Source organism: Gymnoscopelus braueri (assembly GCF_963280865.1).
Source record: "Gymnoscopelus braueri genome assembly, chromosome: 17".
NCBI classification, from domain to species: domain Eukaryota; kingdom Metazoa; phylum Chordata; class Actinopteri; order Myctophiformes; family Myctophidae; genus Gymnoscopelus; species Gymnoscopelus braueri.
The window spans coordinates 49,094,519-49,104,290 of record NC_137617.1 but is presented as its reverse complement, the minus strand read 5'-3'; the positions used below and the strand labels follow the sequence as shown (position 1 = coordinate 49,104,290).

General features: G+C 44.8%; 1 protein-coding gene and 1 long non-coding RNA gene across 2 annotated transcripts in view; one reads left to right on the top strand and one right to left on the bottom strand.

Moving 5' to 3' along the window:
• Positions 1-9,772, top strand: part of LOC308105249 (uncharacterized protein) — a 319,910-nt gene that overhangs the window by 235,389 nt on the left and 74,749 nt on the right. The window lies entirely within an intron of this gene.
• On the bottom strand, positions 16-6,835 carry LOC308105260. Its single transcript, XR_013934891.1, has 4 exons — positions 6,760-6,835; positions 4,501-4,578; positions 3,743-3,814; positions 16-110 (listed from the first exon to the last, which is right to left on the bottom strand). It is a non-coding gene; the product is annotated as an uncharacterized lncRNA (long non-coding RNA).

The window sequence follows — 9,772 nt, the reverse complement described above, 5'->3', positions numbered from 1 at the left end:
AAAAGAAAATGCATAAGTTGACCAGTTGTGTGGTGGTCTCAGCAGCCAATCAGAAAGCTTTTCAGCAGGTGACCCGAGACTTCCTCTCTCAGATTGTGTTTCACCTCTCACTGGAACATAAGACAACAGACAGCAAGACATTTACAATACAAGATGAAATAACTTAAACTATACAAGATGAAATTTCTCAAAAATAGCAGATGTACAAGCTCGCAGCGCGTCACATTTCTGTATTTTTGTCATAAGGAGTAAGGACCCTCTCTAAAATGAGAGTCGCCTCAATAACATTACCACGCATGACCGGTACCCAGTTCCACATATCCAGGATTTTTCTGTCCACCTGGCGGGGGCCACCATCTTTTCTAAGATAGATTTGGTGCGGGGCTACCACCAGGTTCCGGTCCATCCGTTGGACGTGCCCAAAACGGCACCCCGTTTGGACTGTTTGAATTCCTGAGGATGCCATTCGGCCTTAAAGGGGCAGCGCAGACATTCCAGCGTCTGATGGACTCTGTGCTGCGAGGTATGTAATTTTTGTTGGTTTACTTGGATGACATCCTCGTAGCCAGTGCATCTGCCGAGGAGCATCGGATACATCTCCAGCAGCTATTTGAGCGGCTCAACGAGCATGGACTGATTGTGAACCCGGCTAAATGTCACTTTTGCCTCCCCGCCAATGGCCGCCATCGATTTCCTGGGCCACCACGTCTCGCCCCAGGGGGCTGTTCCGCTACCCACCAAAGTGGAGGCCATCGCTGTTTTCCCCAGCCCCCTCACTGTCAAGCCCCTGCAAGAATACCTAGGCATGATTCATTTCTATAAAAGGTTTATAGCACACGCTGCTCACCTCATGCATCCCTTGTACGAGGCGTTAAAGGGAAAGAAGGACAACGAGGACGTGGACTGGTCCCCGGAGCGGGTCCAGGCATTCGAGGACGCTAAGGCTGCTCTCGCCAAAGCTGCCATGCTGGCACACCGTCCCCTGCTGCTCCGATAGCCCTTACCACCGATGCCTCCGATTACGCAGTGGGGGCAGTGTGTGAACAGTGGGTAGCTGGCGCCTGGCAGCCCCTCGCCTTTTTCAGTAAAAAGCTCAAGGACAATTAGAGAAAATACAGCACGTTTGAGTTCACCGCGTTTGTGGACCACAAACCCCTGACCTTTGCCATGGCCAAAACCACAGAGCCGTGGTCTGGTCGGCAGCAGCGATAATTTTCCGCCATATCGGAGTTCACTACAGACATTCAATCATCAGTCCCGTGCACCTGGGTATTGAGTATGCTGCTATGGCCACTGACCAGCTCACCGACTCAGACCTTCAGGCGTTCAAGACGCCTGAAGGTCTCACCTAAAGAAGACCTGCAGTCCTCTTCAGCTGAGCTGGTCTTCGGTCAACCGCTGAGGGTTCCAGGGGAGTTCCTCAACGGCTCACCGGTCTGCCTTCCAGGATGCGGCGAGAGCTTTTGCCCCAGTTCCCACACACCACTGCCTTCCCCAGTCCTACATTCCGAAGGACCTGATGGCTGCCGGCTACGTGTTCATCCGTCACGATGCCCACCGTTCTCCACTGCAGGCTCCCTATGACGGGCCCTTCCGCGTCCTAGAGGCGGGCCCCAAGAACTTTGTGGTGGACATGGGGGGGAATAAAGAGCGGATTTCAGTCGATCGCCTTAAGCCTGCTCATGTCAGCGCCCATACCCTAGGTGGGGTTGGCGAAAGGGCCTACTCTGTGTGGAGTTTGCATGTTCTCCCCGTGTCTCCTAGGGGTAGTTAATACCCTCACAAAAACATGTAGTAATCCTGGTCGCTATACCGCCTCCCCCATGACAGCCGGGGCGCCTGATGGAGGGGAAAGGAACTGGTTGGAATAACGTGTTCCTTCCACGCGCTACGTCCAACCAGGGAAACTCTCCCCTGTCAGGTGACAAGAAGGTCAGTTGGCTCTCATGCCTGAAGGAAGCATGAGCTCGGCCCTGGCCTCCCTACTGTGGGGGACTGGTGTAGTGCTGGTGTAGGGCTGGTGTAGTGCCCAGGATCACTTAGGAAATTGGCACCGGGTGAAAAAAATGGGTTACAAAAATCGCGGGATAAAAAATGTTAGAGAAACAAAAAGCCTGCTCATGTGGTCCCAGACGAGTCGGTGGCCGGGGTCGGCCGCCCAAGGCTGCCCCTGTTCTATGCCCTCCATCCGTGGGTACCCCTGTTGTTCCACCGGCGAGGCCTCGTCGCCGGCGGGGACGTCCCCCTGCCCCTACCTCTACCCTTCCCCTTCCACGTTCCCTGTGACTGTGAAATGCAGTCGCTATGGCCGCATGGTCAGACCTCCTAAAAGAGACTACACTGGGTGTACTGTTTTGGGGGGTTTCTACGGGGTTAATTGTTGCACTGAATGTCAATTCTGAGTGTTCGGGGGGGGGGGGGGGGGGCTGTGTGGTGGACACCATAGAGTTAATAATAGGTGGACACTAGATGGAGGTAGTCAGAATGGATTGGTGGGGTGGTAATGGGAGGAGATTGAAGTGATATGAGGAAGTGACTTGACCTGTATTCTTGATGCATTTGTTTGGAAGTAAAGATCAGAGACTCCATACTCCGTCTGTTCGTCTCCTTCTCACTAACTTCCACAAGACATATATAGTAGCAACCAAACAGTTCAAATATCAACACAAAAATACAGGGAAAAAAACTATATAACTAACTATATGTACAATCAAAACAAAAAAAAAAGTACAGTAAGTATGTTAAAATAAATTATTTTTAATTTAATTGAGTTGCACTTAATCACTGATTTGGATTCTTACCTATTCTGTTCATAAATGTTAATAAAATCTATATACAACATGTTTACAGGTTCAAATTTCAATTCAATTCAATATTATTAAAGTGTCAAATTGCAACAAGTTGTCTCAAGACACTTTACATGTAGAGCAGAGACCCGACAGTCCTACACTGAGCAAGCAATTTTGCAAGAACTCCCGCTTAAGAAACGTCAGGCAGGCTCTAGTCTGGGAGACGTCGCCTCAGAGCCTGTACAGCATTGCGTTCTGATTCAAATCAACAGCCAATGAAGAAAAGGGGGCAGGATCCACATGCAGTGGGTGTTGCATGTAAATAGGAGCGACGGGAAGCAATTTCTCCTTGAGAAATTGCGGCCGCCATTGTTGTGTACTGCTGTTTGCCTCTCGTCGGACAGTTTAGAGCAGTTGCACAGCTCTCAGACCGGTAAGAGGCGTGTCCGCTCAGATTCTGAGCGTAAGCTACATCCCGCCCACAAATACCAGGGCTCTGGCCCAGAAGTTCCTCGCCCCTCCCGTTTGTATGCGAGAGCTGGCGAAAACTTCTGGGAACTCAGATTAGGCAGGCTCAGGTTCTAGGGTGGGGTCCTTCTGCCTCGACTGTGTCAAGGTTGAACTTGCCAAGTACAAACAAAGGAAAATCTTGAAAATGAAGTCATGATTTTGTGCAACATTTTGGACCTCACGCCCCCTGTGATCTTTGGTACCCCCTAGGGGAACTCTTAAGCTGCTATTCCCCCCCCCCCCCCCCCCCCCCCACACACACACACACACACACACACACACACACACACACACACACACACACACACACACACACACACACACACACACACACACACACACACACACACACACACACACACACACACACTATAACTATGAAAATAGTCCTACTTGACATTAAATTAAATCACATGCTTCATAATTCTATGATAATGTTTTACCTGCTGATGAGCTGCTGGTCTGAATCCCACTCTGCTGTTGTTTGGAATTCATTGTAGCCAACTGGAAACACCCTAAATTAACATGACATGAATGTAAACCACCTACAGTATCATCATTACCTTTATTTAATCTCAATTTAAGTACAATGAGGGGCAGCCGAAGTAACATTACAGTAAAAACACATTAGTAGAGTCACCAAGAAATAATAATTGTAAAGAAAGCATGAATCAGTAATGACAAGAAAATACTTTAAACACTCATTCCGGGCAGATGTATTAGATTATCAGATATATCTTATGTGTGAAGTTGACACTTCGGCCTGAAGGTGGCACCAGAGACAAGGTGATGGTTAGTATTCATCATCCAGAGAGCAGGAATATGTTTAGTAGTTTTTAGTGGACATTTTGACCTTCCATATTTTTGGCCAGAAAAACTAAATAGCCGTACAGATTGGCAATATCAACATTCCTAAGTCAGTCTCTGGATTGAGATCTGTTATAGTTTATTTTATTTTATTTCATTAGTCAAATGTTGAGGAGACATAAAGTGATGGTGAGTCTGATGCTCCGGTACAGTTTGACACACTAGCAGAGAGAACAGTTCATAACTGGATGACTGTACAGTACAGTAAACTGTACATCCATCATTTACTATAATCTGATGTGTTTACCTATAAAAACACTTCTGTAACTTCATTTAATGACATTAGTAATGATATGTTGACAGATTAGTAAGCTTTGTGTCACTCAGTGTTTACCTTATTAAAGTGTTGAAGAAATGAGTCCAGACTGTAAACTTCACTCCTCCAGTGTCAACATGCACTGACAAGTGATTCCTGTCAATCAAGAGGAAAAGTGTCAATCATTCATGTGCTGTGGATCATAGAAGTACACACACTGAGTTAATATCACACTGATGACATCACAACATGTCATTGTTGATACTGAAGTATATAGTCAGGGCTATACTTCCTCAAATACATGTATCCTGCATGCATCTCATTTTATTTACGTAAAATTGTTGTTGTATAACAGTTCATAAATGGTGGACTGTCCCTCTATTATATTTTATTACAGTGTGGCGTGAGTTGCTGTGCTGAACGTTGCAAAGTTCGCTTGAGCCTACTCAGCCCAGTTATGTACCGATAGGCACAGAATCGTAAAATACTTCGCCCCCCCCCCCCAGGCAATGCTGGCACCGAGCATTATTTTCCACCACGGAAATCTGGTGTCCTCCTGGCCCCATCCCCCGCTAGTGCCGCTACCCTGATAGGAAAACGCTGGTCGTGTCTATGACGTCTGTCATCTATGTCTATAACATATTTATGATATCTATTTATTGATTAATTGAATACACAGGACCACAATGGAAACAAGCCCTCAGGGCTTTTTGTGTTATCCTTTTAGCATCATTGTATAATCATACCACTGTACTATTTGCAAACTGTTAATAAAGTATTCAATCAATCAATCAATGATGTATGACTCCCTAGTCAGGCTTGGTCTCAGCCTGATCTGACCCCATTTGAACTCTATTATAAAATGTAAGTTAAATATTTCATATACTTTATTATTAGTTATTATTAGTTGAAGTACTTATGTGGCCTATTGGCAGTGTGCACAAGAAATGTGGTGCTGATCGGTCGGGAGGTTTATGAGATTACACACACAAACTCCGTCCCTCTTATAGACGACTAGTCTCCTGCAGAGCCATGGCAAACTGCAGCAAATTAATACAATAATATAACAAAAACATTCAGCTAAGTCAGCTAATTCAGCTAAGTCATAATGTTCTTATGATTCTATTGTAGCTAGTGCACTGTGGTTGTGTACCGGAAGTTGAGAGTTGGGTAAGTCCCGGGAAAGACGCGCTGTGAATGGCCTGTAGTCACTTTGAGTGGCAGTTGGGGCCAACGCAGTCCCCACAACATCATTTACTATTCTCTGTGCCTATCGGTACACAACTCGGACGGGGCTGAGTAGGCTCAAAGCGAAATTCGCAACGTTCGGCACGGCAACTCACGCGGTGCCTCTCGTGGCCCAAGTTCGCTTGAGACTGCGCCCCTCCGTCGCGGTCCGGTCCAAAACTATACTTTATCGGCGAAAAACTTCTTCATCAATAACCCACCCATCTCCCAGACCCACAATCCATCTTCTACATCAGGGGTTCCCAAAGTTGGGGTCGCGACCCCACTTGGGGTCGCGGGAGACTGACGGTGGGGTCGCGAAATAATTTTGGGCCATTAAAAAAATTAAAAAATTAAAAACCCACTCCATCTTCTACATCAATAAACCACCTATCAGTAATAAGGAAAAACGGCAGCAGTGATTGACACCTCCTTTCTCTGGGAAATTGCATTTATCTCCCATTGTGGTCTACTGATAGATGATTTTTCAGGACAGTTTTGAAAGAATCCAGTGATTAATCTGAAAGTGGTGACAAGCAACATTTTCAAGACATGAGCATAAACAAAACCATATTCATCCACTAGGGCTGGAATATCTGAACATATATTTGAGATTTATTTGCATGTTTTGCCATTGATCTCTGAGTCAGAACTGTATGCAATCATTTGAGTTGGGTTCGGGTTAGGCTACATGCTCCACTGTGGAACTAAATAGAATAGGAGGAAGGGTTATGTGCAGGAGGTAACTTATATACAGATGCTAGGGGACTTAAATGAATAACTACATTTAACAAATATTTTATTTTAAAGGAAAAATCTCCTCTCTCAAACTTGCCAGGGTGCCAGTGATTATCCTCTCCTGTGGTGGCACCAGTGCCTAAGGTTGCCTACCCAGTTCTATTGTACAATGTAAAAGGTTTTCTGGTCCAGTCTGTCCTGTAAGGTACGTATTGAGTGACTTTGGTTCACGTTGCTACACGGACCTGTTTGTATGAGGCACACTTACTTTGCTTCCTACCGACAAGTAAGTGTGCCTCATACAAACAGGACCGTGTAGCAACATACACGGAGATACATACTCTGTGTTGCCTCATACAACCCAGTCCTTACCTGTCATTAATCATGTCTGTCCATGGTCCTTGTAGTCCTTGGATTTGTAGTTCTGGTCAGATGAAGTGGTGAGCTGGGTGGAGACACAGAGTGAGGTTGTTAAACCGATTCCTACACACTTAAAAAAAACTCTGATCATACTGTATGTACACAAGACATAAATAATATCATTAGAAAATAATATACGTGCAATGCATGTATCGGGTGCTCGGGTGGCTCAGTGGTAAATAGCTGCCCACCACCGCGGAGTCTGGGGATCGGTGCATCAGGCTTTGTCGAGCGTCTATACAAAAACAATTGGCCTGTGTATGGGAGGGCGATAATGAAGGGGCGGCCATAGCTGAGTGGTTAGTGAGCCCATAGATATATATAAAGGCTAGATGGCTCAAGGGGGCGGCGCAAGCGTAGCTCAACCGCGGCCATCTTGAAACAGTCATTCATAACATTGGCCCTCATTTATCAACGCGGTGCAGCCCAAATAATGGGCGTAGAGCGAGATCACCGCACCTTTCGGCATTTATCAATATATCCTGACGTGGGCTTCATCCTACCGTACACTGAGATCTCACGTCTGGTCGAGACCAGTTGTTGACGTTGGCTGCGCCCGTTTATTCCATTCTAGACCTGCGGAGCAGCATTGTCTGACTGTCTGACAGGCATCTGGACACATAATCCACTCCTAAATGTATATCTACACACTAATAATTAATCCCTGTGAAAATATAACATTTTATAAAGTAATTTAAACAAACTGCTTTAACAGTCATTCAGTTGCATTGGCTATTTTAAAATAGCAGATCTGCAAGCTCAAAAACGGGTCGCATCGCGACGCGTTGTGAGCTTGTAGATCTGCTATTTTCAAAATATACGAGCGCTTTTGCGTCGGGACTCGGGAGTCCCGCGGTCGGGACTGCCGACGATCTTTTCATGGACAGTGAGGTGTACAAACTTACAGTAACTTGTCCTATGTTATGGAGTTATGTCATAGAGAGTTACGAAGTCTACAACCTGGCTGGGTTAAGGATATAAACCCGACGCTCCAATCTCTTATTAACGTGGCGGAATCACTGCCGCGGAATGACTGCCGCCCGTCCGAGTCTCACGGGGAATATCCTACATGACTGCTTGTGCACTGCTCGGTATGGGTTAAATAAATTAATATACAAACGTATTCCATTCATGGCGATGTGATTGGTATCATAATATGTCATTCATGTAGGCTACAAGCCTAAGTGACAAAGATTGTACCGCTACGGATTACATGAAAGACACAGTTGGGCGTGTGTGTGTGTGTGTGTGTGTGTGTGTGTGTGTGAGTGAGAGAGAGAGAGAGAGAGAGAGAGAGGTGAGGCGTGTGCGTGTGCGTGTGTGTGTGACTTGACAGGCAGCGAGGCGAGGCGATCGGGGGAAACTCTTTCTTATTGGCTTTTGATGTCTTTGGTCGTATTCTGATTCTTCTTCATGTCGTAAAATCGGGGCGTTTTGAGAATATTTAAGGGCGTGTTATTTAAATGACGCTCGTTTTCAGACGTGAGATTTATCAAAGCTCCGACCTGATGTACGCCAGGATTGGCTGTGTAGGATCCGTTGATAAATGTGACTTTGACGTTGGTGTACGCCGAATATATGGAAAAATATAAGCCGGTTTATACGCTGCGTTGATAAATGAGGGCGTAACATTATGTCTATGGTGCATATACTTTGAAATAACCATAGCGTGCTCAATTTTCATCCGATTTTCAAACGGTTTGGTGTGTTGTAAACACCAAAGATGTAGTTATGATACTGCATACTTATAAATATAATCATGTTTTTTTTTAATATATATATAATTTTAAGTATGCAATATCATAACTACATCTTTGGTGTTTACAACACACCAAACCGTTTGAAAATCGGATGAAAATTGAGCACGCTATGGTTATTTTAAAGTATATGCACCATAGACATAATGTTATGAATGACTGTTTCAAGATGGCCGCCATGTGGCAACGTCGTACTCCATTGGCCATCAGCGCGGGTGAGTCATCTAGCCTTTATATATATCTATGAGTGAGCCCGCCTAGGGAGCCAGAGGCCCTGGTTGCCCCAGGTACGATTCCAGGCCAGGCCAGCAAATGTGTCGATGAAATGAAATTTGTCCCTGAGCAAGACTCTTAACCCCTAATTGCTCACAGGCCCTCATTGGAAACAAGACCGCAAGGACTTTCATAAACGGACCTGTTAAAAGGAATTATCTTAAAAAGGGAAAAAAGAAAAAAAAAACATGTACATGAAAACAACAAGCCAGATGAAAGCTGTCCAACCGATTATAATTTTTTTAAGTATTTCCCACATTTCAATGATAAATAGCCTATATAATTAATTCACACATTTACATCCATTGTCATCATCACGTTTATAGTTAACATAATTATCACGGTTATCAGTGTTGTCGCTGTATTGTTCAAATTTAATTAAAGGTAACTTTATATAAAATTTATCCAAAGCTCTTTACAATGTTCCTTACATTCATCCATTCAGCAGAGAGGAAATCATATAAGGCACCAAGCTGCTCATCAGGAGCAGATAAAGGTTCAGTGTCTTGCTCAAGGACACTTCAACACTAACTAACCCAGGGGGAGCTGGGGATCGAACCAGGAACCTTCCTATTCCTAAGCAGCCGCTCTACCTCCTGAGCCACTGCAGCCCCTCATGCATCTCAATAGATCTCCAACATGTGGTGAAATGTTCAAAACGTACTGATACATAGTATTACACACTGAAACCATATCACCAACTTTTATATTGAAAACCTCAAATACATTTAGCAGCACTTTGCACGTTTTGTTTGCATAAACATTAAAACAATAACATAGCCATTACCTTTCTATGTAAACACATGTAAACCATGTGTTTAGTGTCAAACCAGTCAATTGTACTTTGGAATAGTCTTCCAAGTGAGACTCGTAACACCAGTTTTAAAATGAAACTTTGACTTCATATACTGTACACTGAAAACATACAATAATAT